Source organism: Mastigoproctus giganteus, chromosome 8 (genome assembly GCF_048544385.1).
Source record: "Mastigoproctus giganteus isolate SK-2022 chromosome 8, ASM4854438v1, whole genome shotgun sequence".
In the NCBI taxonomy this organism is placed as follows: domain Eukaryota; kingdom Metazoa; phylum Arthropoda; class Arachnida; order Uropygi; family Thelyphonidae; genus Mastigoproctus; species Mastigoproctus giganteus.
Window position 1 is genome coordinate 208,227,770 of NC_143582.1, and position 18,078 is coordinate 208,245,847.

The 18,078-nt window shown below is 33.9% G+C and overlaps 1 protein-coding gene and 1 long non-coding RNA gene across 3 annotated transcripts in view; one reads left to right on the plus strand and one right to left on the minus strand.

Moving 5' to 3' along the window:
* LOC150082233 (uncharacterized) overlaps window positions 1-8,779 on the plus strand; it is a 90,588-nt gene extending 81,809 nt beyond the window's left edge. For both annotated transcript variants that reach the window (XR_016547266.1, XR_016547267.1), the window contains one exon: window positions 8,412-8,779. This is a non-coding gene — a long non-coding RNA (uncharacterized LOC150082233). The remainder of the gene's footprint in view (window positions 1-8,411) is intronic.
* Window positions 1-18,078, minus strand: part of LOC150082232 (uncharacterized) — a 1,008,282-nt gene that overhangs the window by 750,982 nt on the left and 239,222 nt on the right. The window lies entirely within an intron of this gene.

Here is an 18,078-nt window from a genome sequence, read left to right on the forward strand (position 1 = left end):
AATTCTATATTTTCAATTGTTATCATACATTGTAATAAGTATGTAACCCTAATGATGAACATGAAGTATGAATATGAAGCATCAAAATAATTTATTTTGAACAGATAAATAAATTTCAGATACCTGAAACCAACTTATTTAGGTGACCATTAAAACTTATAAATATGGAGTTAAATTTGTAATCATCTTTATATATATAGAATCCAAAGCACATTGGACTCAGTAAAGAATTCTGATGTAATTGTGATGCAAGATTCCTAATTTATTTAATCAAAGTGCCATTTAACAGTGGCAGAAATTATGTATATCTGTACTGTCTTAAATAAAATGCCAAATCAAAATTATTATCCCATTTTATTATGTACATAAACAGATTTCTCTTTAAATGCATATTCATATACATCTTCTGTTATCTCGGAAAACATATCAAACTTCTGATATGTAATTATACTTGAACAGATAGATGAGAAGTTTGCAACATATTTACAAAACTGATAAAATAAAACTTGAAACTATCCAGTTATGATTTAGATACAACATAAAAGGTTTAAAAACAAATATAAAATCAAATAGGTATTAGTGACAGACTGTATATTACAACAACTTAGAAGGTTTGAGCATTTTTTTTTATATTACAACTTAGAAGATGCAAGAATTTTTAAGAAAAAAACTTACACACAGTTATTCAGAAATTTCTCTCAAAATTTGCAGAGTTTAAATGTAAGTATACTGGGTCCTTCCAAAAAAAAAAAAAACACCTCTATCTACATTTAATTGTATACATTTACCAAACTACATGACATACCTCTATCTATTTTATATTTCTGAATTTGGCAGTCTTCAGAGAATGTGCTACCCCTAGCAACAACTTCATGAAAACAGTACTGAAAAAGAGGCACATGCCAATGGTTTTCAAGCTAGGTTGCATGGAACTGAACCCTGGAATGCTGTGTGAGCTTGTTGGGGTCCTGTGAAATTTTTAATGAGAGAGGGGAAGAGAAAGGGAAAGGGGATGATTTTATGATCTTTGTAATGGTTTTGTTTTCTAATGAAAGTGTGGCACAAAGTCTGGAATACAGGGTTGAGATATAATATTTTAATACAGATTTAGAAATATTAAGAAATATATCAGAGATTTATTATAACTGTTTAGAGCAGTAGTTTTCAAAATGTGTTCTACAGAACCCCTGGCTTTTAGCCGTGAAGAGTATTGTGTACGGCATGTGCATTTGTATGCAATAAAGAGTTCTTCTTCTATAACTTTGGGGCTCTGCAAAAGAATCCCAGAGGTTCTGCAAATGTTCTGTTAATTTTTTTATCAGAGCTTTTTTATATTTAATTTGTACAGATGTATTACTGTTTTAATTTATTGTTAATTATTGCCATTTTTAAAGATATTAGTGTTCCATGGAAGATTCGACTTTGCAAAACAGTTTCACAAATGACTTAAATCTGCAAAGGGGTTCCTCCGCCAAAAAACGTTTAAAAATTCTAGCATAAACAACAGAGTAGTGTGTGTTCTTTACTGAAACAATTTTGTGAAATTGTTTCAGTAAAGAAATTTCTACTAATTTTACCCAAAGTTCAGCATGAACTTTGAGTAAAACTGAAGTGCAGGAAAGCTCCAATTAGGCCTGCAATAAACAGAATAATTAATAAGGTTTAAAACAACTGATTTGTAGTTGACGATAGGAAGCTTACTGTCAACAAAAAGAAGACAGTCAGAATGAGAGAAATATTGCACAAGTTCAGAATATGCAGCTGCAAAGTATTAGTATTAGTAGTGGCAAATGATGCAAGAAAGCAAGCATATACAGCATCAGCCAAATAAAACAACTTCCCATAACACCTGTCTATCTCCTCTAACAGTTTGTCCAGTTTTTCCTCAAATTTATTTAAATTACCCATTTCCATGTTTGTTCCAACAACAACTGCCCACTGGCTGAAGGCAAATTTCTGTACCTCTATCCTGCAACCATTCTTCCTCAATTTTATATATGTCCATAAATAAAATTGAGGTGTGTAGCCTAGGCAAGAGGAAGGATGTAACAGAATTGACTTTATTTTTTAATCTGTTCAGAGCCTAAAACACCTCAATCAGATCTCCTCACGAGTACCTACTCTCCAGGCACTGCAATTTTCGGAAATTAAGATTTTTTTTTTTTTTTTTTTTTGGTAAGAGCATCCATTGGTTTCCCTCACTAATTTCATTGTACTTCTTGGAGTCCATTTCTACATATCCACATCCTTCTTAAATTAAGGCTTCCAGACCTATATGTGGTATTCCAGACGTAGCCTAACCATTGCTTTGTACAATAGGACAATCACCTCTTTATCCCTGCTGGCAAAATTTCTGGATATCATTCACAAATCCCTACAAGCTGTCCTAGCAGCCCATCAGACATAAAACTCTGATAACTCCACATCTGACTGCACAATTACCCTGAGATCTTTTTTATTCTCCACTACTCTTAGTGTGGTACCACACAATTGGTAGGTTATTCTGGGGTTACTGCTAATCATATGCAGTACTTTGTATTTGTCAGTGTTAAACTTCAATTACCACCTCTCAAACCATATGCCTAATTTTTCTAGATATTGTTGCTGTTATTCCTGCTAACCTTTGTATCATCTACACATTTAAACATAAAACCTGATATGCCTTCATCAATATTAGTATTATTAGTGACATATGACGCAAGAAAACAAGCTTAGAAAGCATAAAAAAAAAAATCATCCCACATCACCTTCCATCCCCTCCAATAATTTGTCTAGTTCTTCCTTGAATTTATTCAAATTACTCACTTCCACAACAACGGATGGAAATTTGTTCCAAAAATCCTACCCATCCACTGGTCAAAAGCAAACCTCTGTACATCTATCCTTCCTTAATATCACTGATACCATTAGCACAATATCATTAATAAATACAGAGAAACAACAATTGTCCCAGCACTGAACCCTGGGGAACTCCACCAATAACAGTAGTCCAAGATAGCGCCCATTGATAGCCACTCTTCATCTTCTCCCACTCAATTACCTTTATCCATTGCAGTAACTTTCCTCTAATGCCACATTGCTCCAATCTGTACAGTAGTCTTTTATGGGAACAGGTTCAAAAGCTTTTCAGAAAATCAACTATATGATGTCAAAATTATTCTTTGCATTCCAGTTATATCCCTATTTGTGAATTGGCATTGTGAATGCCAATTCACAAAGGGGGATTAAAACACACATCTCCAGTCCACTGAGACTTCTCCTGAATTCAAAGATATTCTCTATGGTTAAAGTTTGCTTACCTCCTTTTCTGCCTCTGTTAATATAACTGATAGATCCTATCCACCCCAGGTGTCTTGTTTGTATTTAGCTTCAGCAGTTTGTCTTCCACTTTCCTCTCATTTATCACAAAATTATTTAGCTCCCTGCTACAATTTGATAAAATTCTAGCATCCCCATCCCTAGAAATTTCTCCATGTGTGAATGCAGATGCAAAATATCTATTCAGCAACCTGAACAAGATCATCACAAGTTAAACAATTTATAACTTATATACCAATGTAATTCAGTATGCTTTCTTTTAGCATTTACATAAGTAAAGAAGTCTTTGCTACTTTTCTTTGCATTTTTTTCTACAAAAATACTGTGCTGGATGTTCTTGGTGAGCATTTACACAACTAAGTTTTTTTTTTTTAAATGAGATATTCTGAGTGTGGATGGCCCTGGTCACCATACTTTCTAGCTCCAAACCTCTGACTTATGCAGTTTTTATAAGGATGCTTTTCACAGAAACCATCCCCCACAACGCTAAAGAAATGAAGAAAAAATTTTAATATCTCTGAACAGTATGAATGAAGAAACTTGTCTGAGTAATGGACTATTTTCAGAAATACACTGCATAATGCTTTGGATGTCAATGGTGAATGTAATGAAAATGGTTTCACATGATTTCCACTCTCTCAAAATTGTCTACTTCAGAGATGCCAAACATATTGCAGTATTTCATGTATTTCAGTAAATTGCAACAATTTGTAGCCATGAAGAAGGGAAGAAAAGCCTGCTAGAAAGAGGGACAGTTTATCATACTGTGAACAAGTCCATACAATGGGCAGAGGTCAAGAAAGTCCCTTCTCACAGAGATATTGCACAAATCACACACAACATTGTGATACAATTGATTACTGTGATAGAATTAAACTATCTGTATTTTCTTTGGATTTTTTTGGAGGAATTTTTTTTAAGCTGTTATATGCCAAAACAAAATGTCTGCTTTTGGTTCCATCACCTTTCATTCACTGGTTCATTCAAGCATCACATGTACATCCTACAAACTAGAAACTACTAATTTAACAGACAGGTACAATTTTAAGTGGTGTGCAAATAGTGATTTTTTGTAAATAGAATATTCATGTTCCATGTATTTTTAATAAAAACTATAACAGTATACATATTAGCACACATGATTGTTAATAAAATATGTTACAAGACACATTGAGATAACCTCAGCTTTGTGAAAGTTGATTCTCTTAGATTATAAGAAATGGATAATGAATATGAAGACTAATCAATTTTTTTCAACATTAATCTATACTATTCTTGAAATATACAGCCCTTATATTATTTAAAGTGCCCTTTGTATATCATTATTATTATTATTATTATTATATGCATTCTTTCCAGAAAGATGTCTTTCAGGAAATAAAAGAAACCACTTCTCCTTTATTTCCTTTTTTATATCTTTAGAAAGTAATCTTAAACACTGCTTGATTTTAAAAGCATAAGATGAACCGCTGTAATAAGAAAAAATAAATAATTGTCACAAAAGACTATTTTATTCTTCCAGAATTCTAATTTATCTAATTCTTATTCAAATTAAACTGTTGTCATTAGAAATCCTTATATATAAGTGTGTGTGTGTGTGTGTTACCTGAAATAAAGTGCTAAACTGATATTGAAAAACTGAAATAAAGTTTCCATTTTATTATATATCTAAATAATAAAATTAATTTAAAAAATTATCATTCACTTGTGACTAAATTATAATTTTACACCATAATTATGTTTATGCACATGCAAGTCCATTTACATATTAAAATTGAAATTCATTCTGTGAAACTTTTGATGTCATATATTTTAAATTTATATTTAAAATATATTTTAAATTTATATGTGGAAAGTTTCCAAAATAATAAAAAAAAAAAACAGATTACTCCTCATTTGATTTGTTTGCCTCTTATAAAATTATATTGTTTGTAAAAGACATTTTCTATATTTATATAGTCTATAGTTCTCCATTTTATATTATTTCCATATTCTATAAAAAGAGGTGAAAAATTATAGCAAGTTTTCAACTGAAATCACCTTTAGTGCGTGCCTCATTTTTTTTTTACTTTACTATTTACATAACCTATAACTTTTACTATTTATATATTCCTGTAACCTTTTTTCTAAATGTATATATGTATATTCTGTTCAGCTAATATCCCAAAAAACAATAAGTTTTAAGGTGGGAGAAGTGTCTTCTCCCACCTTAAAACTTGCTTGAGGGCTGATTGTGGTCCAGTGGTTAGTCTGCATTGCTTTTATTTTTTCTTCGGAGGTTGCTAGTCTGAGCCTATACACTGCCACAAAAAATTCATGGCTATTGCAAACAGTCATGCTGAAATTTCTAGCTGGCTTAAAAATTCAGTAGGTAGGCAATTGCAAAGAATATGTAAACTCTTTTGGCTTTGGTGTTTAGAGAATAAACAGAAATTTATTTAGCCTCTAACAGGCTGCATGCACCAGAATTCCTTCATTAAATAATTGTGCAATTTAAGCAGAGAAATACTTTTAGTGAGAAAAAGATGAGTTTTCAGATATTAATGTCAATTAAATATTCTGTGAAATACAGTGTATGTTTTCATAGCTTCAACTTGCATTAAATCTGAAGACCAAATTCCACAAATTTAATATGTAAGCAGTTGCTCAGAAATAACTTTTTTATATGAGAGCACAACTGTACTCTAATCAACGAAGATCAACTATTGACTGCTATCCAAATCTAAGATGGAGTAGTTAGCTTAACTTTCGGGAACTATAATAAACTCTATCGTTTCATATCCTGGCAGGCTATATAATTCCTCAGTTGACTGTCCAGAAGTAAACATGTAACCTAATTGGATGGTAAACACATAACCTAAATTCATCCTTTTAGTTAAAAGAATGATTTAGATTTACTACAAAAATAATTATTTTCCATTCTGCTTGCCAAAATCCATCATTGCTATTTCATCATTCAATGTTTCATCATTCTTTCATATTTTAATTTTAACTCATTGTCTGACCTTGTTTCTACCATCTTTTGAATTATTATTTGATAGTTCTGAATGTAATCTTTTAACTCACATCATCATGCAACAAATTTTAGCACTTTCCCTTAGCCTTCTTGCCTCTTAGCCCTCCTTGCCTCCTATTTTAAGGATGATGTAAGCACAACTGTTAATCTTTCATAGCTTACAAACTCTTCTTCTTCTTTATCTTCGCCTTCTTCCCACATTTATATGGGGTCAGCATTTCTGTCCTTAATTCTTTTCCTCCATTCCTCCCTATCGTGGACTTCCTCTCTCCTCCATCCTCTCTCTTTTAAATCCTCTGCCACCTTGTCCTTCCATCTCAGCTTAGGTCTCCCCCTCTTCCCTATCACCTCCAACTTTTCGCACCTCTTCCCCACATACTCCTCACTTCTTCGTTCCACATGTCCAAGCCACCTCAACCTAGATTCCTGCATTTTTTTTTTTTTTTTACTCAGAGGCCCCCACCTTAACTGTACCTCTGATGTAGTCGTTTCTTATCCTGTCCTTCCTCGTCACACCACGCATCCGTAGCCGGGTGGGAAGGAGCAGCAGTGCGTAGCACACACTTCTTGATTAGACCGGGGTTCGAGCCTATCACTACCAAATACGGAGGATGCGGAAAGGTCAGGGAATGACCACCGCATTTCCCGGAGCAATATGGCCTTAGTTGCTAATGCTCCTAAAAACCAAAATAACAATAACAACCACACATCCATTTTCCTTTCATAGTTTATGAACATTTCATTTTAAATTAACATTTCATTTAAAATTTTTTGCTTAACCAACTGTATTTTCAGAACATGGATGATTATCTTTGATATTTCAGTGTATTTGTTGTAAAATAAATAATTACTAACTATTTTGTAGCTGAAGAACTTTCTAATACAGTTTATATGTAGAGAAAACAAATTTTGTGAAAATTCAGTTTACTGAAGGACTAATTTAGCAATATAATTTATCATCAAGCCACTAAATTTGGCCCTAGCTATGTTTCTGGATTCTTGCTAAATCCCCTCCTCAGTCCAGTAAAGATATACATCACCAAGAACAGTTATGCTTTAAAATTTTGGAAGACTTGGTGCAAGAATAAAAATGTTCCTGTTTGCATCTCACTCAAAAGAAACAGACTTAATTTAAAAGAAACAGACACAGATTTCATATGCAGCGATTCATTAGTTAAAAAATTTCTTTCAATTTCAAAATTTCTTACAAAGCTGTAGTTTAAGTAGGATGTTTTCACAAAATGAAACTGACTACATATGATGGAAATAATCATCCATGTAAGTTTGCACGTAGTCGTGGGAAGAGACGGGAAAGTCCCCCAATGAATGTTCATATTTATGATTGCATTATAATGTAGTCTTAAATATGAAGGATAAGTTATACATAGCTTGTTCTGGACACACCATCAAACATATTCCAAAGATTTTGGAATATGAACAAAATTCTCAGAAACTGTTAAACCCATATCCGTTTATTTGCTTAAACCCAAGTCCCCAAATATTACAGAACAATTAGATTGAAATTAAAGATAAATTGAAAATAGACTGAATTTTATCCTCATGCATCATTCTTTTTACAGTTAACTTTACTATAAGTACTGGGACAAGAATATAGAAAGATAAGGAACTTATCCTTCCTTTTGTATACCAAAAATATAAATAAAATAAATTCAAACAACAATCAAAACAGAGGGATAAATTAAGGTGAAAATTTTGACAGTTTTGTATATTGAATATGACAAACTTGTATATATGAAAGATAATGTGATGGTTAGATATTAAAAATTATATTTTAAAAATACATTCTCTCTATCTCTCTGTCATGCACAATACTCCTATAAAACTCTAGATTCCCATCTAGAAGTCAAGAAATAATTTTTAGATTTGTTTACACACCTCAAAATTAAACATAAAGAAATAAAGATACAAAAAACATTACAGATTAGAATTAAAATGAAATATAATCATTAATTCTTAATGTATCTTTTCTGATTCTGTGCAATGATGTACAAAGAATGTTGCATATCATCTTTTTTTACATCATTAGAAGAAATTAAATCATATACGCTCCTTGCAGGGGTAAAGAGAAGAGCAACAAGATTAGTTGGGACACAAAAAGCATTCTTACCAAAAAAGACTTGAGTTCTATAAATTGCAGCATCTGAAAACTATGGATCTGCACGGAGACCTAATTGAGATATTTAAGTTTTCAGAAGGGTTGAGTAAATTAAATGCTGGTGATACCTTTCCTCTTTCTCAGGTGGTGCACAAATGGGGGGGAGGGGTTACATTTAAATCAAATATGGATGATTATAGAATAGATGTATGGCAATTTACCTTCAGGAAGAGGATAACTGAATGTTGGAATAAACTTCCACATAGTGTTATGGAAGTAAGGTACTTAGAATATATTTAATGAGGTACTGGATAAATTATTAGAAAGGTTGGGCAAATGATGGTTTTCTTTTATTTTTATTTCTGTATAAACTTGCTTCCTTGAATCATTTTGCCAATACTAAACATAAATACAATAGTACCTCACCAACTAAAGGAGTTGTATTCCTGGTTTACAAAATATTTTTGTATAAAATAAACAAGTGCTTTAGTATTATTCTATTGACTGCCACTAATTTTGCCAGGTTTGTATATTAGTAAGAATATTTATTTTTATGGAGATATTGTTTTTTAATGGAGATACATGTTTTTTAAGTAATATTACATTTTATATTTTTACAATACGAATTTATATATATGAGAAGCCTGATTGTATTCTTTATTTTATACTTATTATAGAACTACTGATGGGTAGTTTTAAATTTTCATTTGGTGCTCTGTATACATATTTGGTTATTTGGAAGATGATTTTCTGTAAAATGTGAAGTTTATGAACAAATTAATAAAAAAATAATTAAAAACATTAATTTTATGTGTAAATTGCAGCATCATTATACTTTTATTTTAATTATACTTAAAATAAAAGTATAATTTACAATACAGAGGAAAAAATAATTATTCATACACTGAACTATGCCATATATGTATTCTTCTGCAAGTAATTCTGTGTATATCATGATCTATGCATTTACATTTCATTGTACATAATAAAATGCCACTTTTTGTTGTGGAAGGCAAGGTCGGAAGTCAGTCTTGGAAGGACTGAACAATGAAGACCTGGCCTGTGATGAGCAAGTTATGACTGAAAACTTGTTCTGCTGTATATAATCAATTCAAATCCTTGATCAACCAACCCACAACTAAAAAGGCTCTGTTGTAAATTATAATCATTATAAATTTTTTTGGCATAAACATATTAATAGCGAAGTGATGAACAAAAATCAGAGACAAATTCAACTATTTGGGAAAAAGTAACAGACTAGACTCAAGAACTTTACATTTAGCGTGTGCAATATCGACCACCAATAAACAGCTCCCTGTGTGATCAAGGCTGGTAATTTGGCTAAATGAGCTGAATATTATCCACTCTTATATAGATAAAATTATTTTTATATTGTTTATTTATTTATTTTGGTCAGGTCAGCAAAAGTCTGGCTTCTTTGCATAATTTAGTCTTTACTAATACTAAACCTGGAGAAGTAATGTCCACCAGGAGGCAGTGGCTAACTAAGCTTTGCTATAATTTTTTTTTTAGTTCACATTTTTATTTCTTTTTTATTTGTACTGAGGTTATTTGATGTACATAGAATGAACCTTTGATAAAAATTTTGTTCTAATTTGCAGCTGAGCCTAAAAGTTAGTGTTCCCTCTAAATTTCAGACTTTTACTTTTCAAACATTATTTAAAAGGTTTTGGAACGTTGAGGGTTTCAGAATGTTATTTCTCAACATTCTAAAAATTATAGCACACTAACTGCATTCCCCCAAATACAGATGCAATGAACATGTTAAAGTTCAGTAATGACTTCAGTTATATTTTATCTAAGGGAAAAAATAATAGAAAACACAAATGTAATTATGAGAATTAAAATAAATTATGAATTTATTTTAATTCTCATAATTAAAATAAAATAAAAGAAACAACCTATACCCAGTTGCTATTGTGTGTCACATCAAAATATGGGTATGCTTTGTAGACATTTCCATTCTCCTTAGCTATATGACTGAAAATTTTGTCAACTTTATTAATACAGAGTTGACAAAAATTAGTAAAAAGTAGTGGAAACTTAGTAATAACAGTGAAAAACAATTCATTATAATGTAGCTATTAATTACTTTTCTTCAATATAAGGCCCCAGGTGCCAAGCGATTTATTAGTGACTAAGCGATTCCCAGCGATATATAGAGTGATCAAAAATAAACAAGTTTCTTTAATTTCCTCGTTAAAATCCTATTATTTTTTGTGAAGCAGCTCTTTATCTTACAAACAGTAAGTGAAGACACAGAAAGGAAACTCACCTTTCTTATTTTTTCTCTTATTCTCACTTTTACTAATCTAACTTACACAGCCGCTTGGTCACTAAGAGGCACTGCTCTTGCCTCCACGTGGCGGGGCTGGTAACCTGGGAGAGGAAAGTAACACTCCCAGGGCCAAAAGAGCAAATATGAGTAGTAAATTAACTACTAGTACTATAGGGCTTCAAGAGAAAGCTCTACCAAGTAGTGAAACAGAAAACACCAAATCAAAGAGACAAAAGACAGATATGGACCCACCAAAAATACCAACATTCATTGTCATACATGCGACAGGAGATCAGACATTAGGAAGTATGTCTCCGTTTGTAATCCAGAAAACATTAGAGGGTCTAGTAGGATCTCCCAAGTCAGTTCGACGGCTGAGATCTGGAGACATACTAGTGGAAACAGAAAATCCCAAACACTCCCAGAAATTACTTTCAACAACAATTTTTGGAAGAATGCCAGTAGTTGTAACACCACACAACACACTGAATTCTTCCAGAGGGGTGATTTCAGAGTGGGACCTCTTAAATGTGTCAGAGGAAGAGCTCACAGAAGAATTAAGAAGCCAAGGAGTTACAGGAGTGAAGAGAATTAATATCCGAAGGGATGGAAATATAATTCCAACAAGAACCCTTATCATAACATTTAATACTCCAAAACCTCCAACAACAATCAAAGCAGGATACCTGAACTGCCAAGTACGACAATACATACCAAATCCACTACGTTGTTACAAATGTCAGAAATTTGGACATTCACAAATGGCATGCAGAAACTCAGCAACCTGTGCAAAGTGTGATTCTAAAGAACACGAGACTACAGTTTGCTCTGCCAACATCTTGAAATGTACAAACTGTAAAGGGGAACACCCAGCCTACTCAAAAACGTGTGAAAAATGGAAACAAGAGAAACTAATTCAGAAATACAAAACAGAACACAACACAACGTACCAAGAAGCAAGAAGAATAATACAGCCACGGACTACAAACAAGCCAACATATGCACAAGCAGTAATCCAATATAAATCAGTAGAAGTTCAAACCGAAATTTCCATGATGCCAAAAGAATCATCTACTGGACTGAAGGCACAGAAACAGGAGAAAACAGTGAATACCTCAATTTCTCTTCACACAGAACAGATATCCACAAATCAGCATCACAACGAAAACCGATCTAAACTTATAAACACCAAAGAAGCCGAACAGATGGAAATAGGAAAAATAAACACAACTGAAGAACCAGTATTAGAAATTTTCACAGAAGAAGATATGGACATGGACCGGCCAAACTATCCTAAAAAAGATAAGACAAAGCATAAGAATGCTCCATTTCGGAAGCAACCCGGAAGCCCCAGAAAAACCAAATAATGGATCAGTTCATCCAGTGGAATTGTAGAGGACTACGTGCCAATTACGACGATGTCCAGTATTTAATAACACAACATACGCCAATATGTTTTTGTCTACAAGAGACATACCTTAGACAACAAGACACCCTTTCAGTGAAAAATTATAGACTGTATAGGAAAGACAGATTAAGAGAAAGGTCAACACATGGAGGTGTAGCCATCTTAGTCCATAACCATATCCCAACCGAACACATTCCTTTAAATAGCAATATAGAAGCGATAGCTGTAAGAATAACACTGAAATTTAGGGTAACCATCTGTTCAATGTACCTTCCACCAAGACCAAATATACCATTTGAGGAAATAGACCAACTAATCTCCCAACTCCCATCACCTTTCTGTATAATGGGAGACATGAATGGGCATAGTCAACTATGGGGAAACACTGATATCAATAGACGAGGACGGATAATAGAAAGAATAATAGACCTTCATAACCTTTCTCTACTCAATAATGGCAAACATACGTATTTTCACTTTCCTAGTCGCACAACCTCAGCAGTAGACCTAACCATATGCACCCCTTCACTCCTACCGGAATTAAAGTGGCAAGTAATAGAAAACCCATACAGCAGTGACCACTACCCAGTAATCACCATACTGACCAGAAACCTTCCTTGCCACCCAAACAGACCACCCCGCTGGAAAATAGAAAAAGGTAACTGGGAAAAATTTAGAGAACTGGCAATATTTAATCCACAAATCATCCAAGAAACATCGGTCGATGATGCTCTAAAGCACGTCACAGATACCTTAATACAAGCAGCCAAACAAACAATACCCACAACCTCGACTCGTTTTCCATTGCACCCAAAATCCTGGTGGGACGAAAATTGCATGAAAACAAGAAGACAACAAAACAAAGCCTGGAATAAGTTCCGGAGATATCCTACAACGGATAATCTGATAAAATTTAAGCAAGCACGAGCACTAGCTAGGTATACACGGAAAAAAGCCAAAAAAACTTCCTGGATCCAGTTTACTTCCTCTATAAATAGAACAACAAACACAAAAATAATATGGAATAAAATAGGAAAAATGAATGGGAAGTATAAAAACCAACCATCACTAGTATTACATTGGAATGGAGAAAGCATTACTGAACCATCAGAGATAGCTAATATACTAGGTGAAACGTTTGCTAAAGTATCGTCAAAACAATCCTACAATACTGAATTTTTGACCTATAAGGAGAAAACGGAAAAAAACAGAATTAATTTTAATACTAAAAGGATTGAACCCTACAACCAACCAATTACAATACACGAATTACGTCAAGCAGTATCACAAACAAAACCAAGTGCAGTTGGATCAGACAACATACACTATGATATGCTTAAACACCTAAAGCAGGCAGAGATAGAAAACCTCCTTCAACTGTACAACCGCATATTTCTAGAAAATCAATATCCTGAACAGTGGCATCATGCAATAGTATTAGCTTTCCAAAAACCCAATAAAGATCAGAAGGACCCAAACAACTATCGTCCGATAGCCCTCACAAGCTGCTTAAGCAAAGTACTAGAGAAGATCATCAACAAAAGATTAGTCTGGTTTTTGGAGACAACCAACTGGTTCACCAATATGCAGTGTGGGTTTAGACACAATCGATCCACACTAGATCACCTTGTACGAATAGAATCAGAGATAAGAGATGCATTTATAACCTCAAAGCATATGGTTACGGTATTTTTTGATATAGAAAAGGCTTATGACACGGCATGGAGACACGGTATATTACAAGATATCCACGATGCAGGACTCAGAGGACATTTACCACTATTCATTCAAAATTTCATGAAAAATAGAACATTTCAAGTTAGAGTACAAAACACCATGTCAAAATCATATAAACAAGAAGAAGGAGTTCCCCAAGGGTCTGTCCTGAGTGCCATACTATTTTCAATAAAAATAAATAGCATCACAAAACAACTACCACCCACAGTGTCATATGCACTATATGTAGATGACTTCAGTATTTCATATCAAGCACAGAACATGGGAACAATAGAAAGACAACTACAATGTGCAATTAACAACGTTAGTCATTGGGCCCAGAAAAACGGGTTTAGAATATCAAAAGAAAAAACAGTCTGCATGCATTTCTGTAGAAAACGAAATTTACATCCTGAACCTGAACTAATATTGCAAGGTAACACAATACCAGTTAAACCAAGTGTAAAATTTCTTGGACTTATTCTAGACAGAAAATTGACCTTTGTAGAACATATAAAAGAACTACGAATAAAATGTATGAAACAACTTAACATTCTTAAAGTCTTAACAACAACATCTTGGGGGGCAGACCGTTATACCCTGCTCAACTTGTATAAAGCACTAGTAAGGTCAAAAATAGATTATGGAGCACCGGTTTATGCATCAGCAAGAAAGAGCGCCCTCAAATGGCTAGATCCGATTCACCATAGTGCAATTCGAATAGCAACAGGAGCTTTCCGCACATCCCCTATATACAGTCTCTATACAGAGGCTAATGAACCACCACTGTTCCTGAGGAGACAACAGTTGTCATTGTTGTATGCTTACAGGATAAGACCCATAAGAGACCATCCGACTTGGACAACTTTATTCTCGCCAAAATGGGAAAACATATATAGAAACCGCAAAAGAGCAAACCAGCCTCTAGGCATCAGACTACAGGAGCTACTGATAACACATGACCTCAAAATAGACAATGTTGCAAACCAAGAAGGATATATAGATCCACCATGGATAAACCATACCTCAGCCTATGAACTCCTCACACCAAACTGGAATAAAAATACTTTGTCAGACAGCAACTTTCAACAATTGCATGCAGCACATAGAATGCAATATCCCAATCACATACCAATATATACAGACGGATCAAAATCAGAGAACCATGTAGGAGCAGCAGCAGTATTCCCAGATATTACATTGTCACGCCAACTTCCAAAAGAATGCAGTGTCTACACTGCAGAATTAGTAGCAATTCAAATAGCCCTGGAGCATTTCAGAACCACCTACCACTTGAGAGCAGTAATATACTGTGATTCATTAAGTGTAATCCAAGTCATACAAAACACAAGCAATATAACCCATCCAGTACTCTGGCAAATTAAAAGGATACTAACAGGCTACACAAATAAAAAACAAGATATACGTTTCTGCTGGATACCAGGACACAAAGGGATAAAAGGAAATGAAGAAGCAGATAGAATTGCAAAATCAACCAATAACCTTCAAGAACAATATTTCACAGTCCCACATAATGACTACAAGCCAATCATTAAAAATCGCTGTCTAACTCAATGGCAAGAACTCTGGCAAAAACAAACATGGAATAAATTATATGAAATAAAACCAAAAGTGGAGCACTGGAAAACGACCATAAGGAAATCAAGGAGAGAAGAAGTAGTTCTGACCAGATTGTGGATAGGCCATACGCATTTAACAAATGGTTATCTATTACGTGCAGAAGAACCCCCAAGATGCCAAGTATGCAATACTATCCAAACAGTTAAACATATACTTATAGAATGTCCAACATATGAAAATGATCGACACCGAATTTTTTCATCATTATATAAAGGAAACCAAAACATCACCCTTGAAGATCTAATAGGTGACAAAGAACACGTGTCAGATATTTTTAGTTTCATACAAACAATCAACATATACCATCTGCTGTAAATAATAGTATAATACCGCAGAAACAGTTAACCTTTCACATTCAAACAAGATTTATATAAAGAGAACATTGTATAATCAATGAACTGGCGCACTATGATCTCCGTTGTCGATGCGCCAATAAACACCAAAACAACAACAACAACAACATCTTCAATATAATCATCACAAATCTGTATAACCTTTTTCATACTGTTAGTAATGGGGAAATTCAAAGCAGCTTCTATCAATATTTCCATAAGACCTATGTAGATATTGCTATATCTCAGTTGAGTGAGAGTCCCTCAACCGAAAATGCTCCAATAAGAATCAAGCACCATGAAGGTGACTGATCATTGCCTATAAAGAATGTGTATTATTCTTCAAAATACTATGCTGAGAAGTACCATGATCAATGCAGTACCATGGTACTTCTCAGCCATGATCAGTATTACCACTGGTCATGGTAATTTGCAAGTTGTTTGACAAATGCTGCTCTGTGGCATTGTACATTGTAATGCAAGATAATGTTTGGTTGCTATTATTTTTTTTCTAAACCTTCAAACAATATATATACTTTATCCCTACCATATATAAGATTGTGAGGTGATGCACAAAGTTATCATTGATCTGATGGTGTACATTTAAGCTACAGCCTTGATAAGCATTTTATTCTTAGTTTTTGAGTCAATTCTCAAGCTGTCATGAAATTTTCCTCTGGGACAAGTTGTCCACTCCTAAACAGAAAAACTCCCAAAATGGGATGCTATTAAGTGCTGTCACTACTTCTCCAGTGACAATGACACACACACACACACACACACACACACACACACACACACACACACACACACACACACACACACACACACACACACACACACACACACACAATAATTTCAAATAACTGAAGCTTAACGTATAATGCAGATTCACCAGTGGAAGGGATATCGATTCATAAATCTTAATTTTGGTCATTTGACGCACAGAGAGAGTAAATCTGTAAAGTGAGATATTGAGGGGAAAAAAGTTTTCAATAATAAGGTAACAATGCAGATTAATTATGTACAGTAAAGCCTCATATATCCGACTACACTGTAACTTAACCCTTGTGATGTAATAAAAAAGTGGGATATTATTTCAATGTAGGCTATTGACAAACTGAAATAGTTTAAAAACAATGTGCTAATCTGCATTATGTTTTACCACCGACCATCTGGGGGATGCTACTAAGTGCTGTCACTACTTCTCCAGTGACAATGACAGCACTTGGTTTAAGCTCTTTAGAAACAACTACATTTAGTATTAGTGCTAATAGTGGCATATGATAAAAGAAAGCAAGCTTATAAAGCATCAGCCTAAAAAAAAAAAAAAACTTCCCACACTACCTATCTATCCCTTCCAATAGAAGGAAGCTTGTTCCAACAATCAACCACCCACACATCTGTCCCAACCATCCTCAATTTGAATTTATGGCCCCCTCATGTGTGTAGTCTGAGCAAGAGGAAGAATGCCATCAGCATTGAATTCCTTAATCCATTCAAAGACAATGTGTGCAGAATTGCACACATTGTCAAATTTAATCCTAACTCATAACTTTTTCCTAATGATGCCTGTACTTGTTAAGTGAATCCCCAGATCTCCTACCCTTAATATCATTATTGCCAATGTATACAACATTATCACCTTTCATGCCCTTAAAAGATGATATCAGCTCTATGTCATCTACTTTGGCCTCTGGAAAACATACCCTGGTTCTATTCCACCTATCCTTTTTCATGCCTATTTTTCCATGTAGTCAACCTAAAGTAACTAATATTGTTTATAATTGGATATCGTTGCCTGCTAGGTGAATCCATTACAGTTAAAAACTTAAAGGCATTTTAACAAGTTTCAGGACTATTCTGTGCCATCATCAGACAGCAGGTAGCAGTGTATTAGCAACCTTGCGTCAAACAGTAAACAAATGTATTGAATAGAGATGAGCAGACAAGTGGCAGTCTTGTCATTAAAGAAGTGGCAGGTTTTTTGTTATATTGTAGTACTGGGCTCACTCAGCCTACTTAATAGGAATTTATCATACATGACACAAGTTATGTTTCCAGTCAGAAATTTTCTTCTGAACTACTGCTTGGCTGTCCATTTATATTCAATACATCTGTTTGCCACTTGACACTAAGTTGCTAATATGAGCTACTTGCCTTTGATGATGGAATCAGATAGCTCCTAAAGTGGTCAAAGCAGTATCTTTGAGTTTTTAATGGATAACAGAC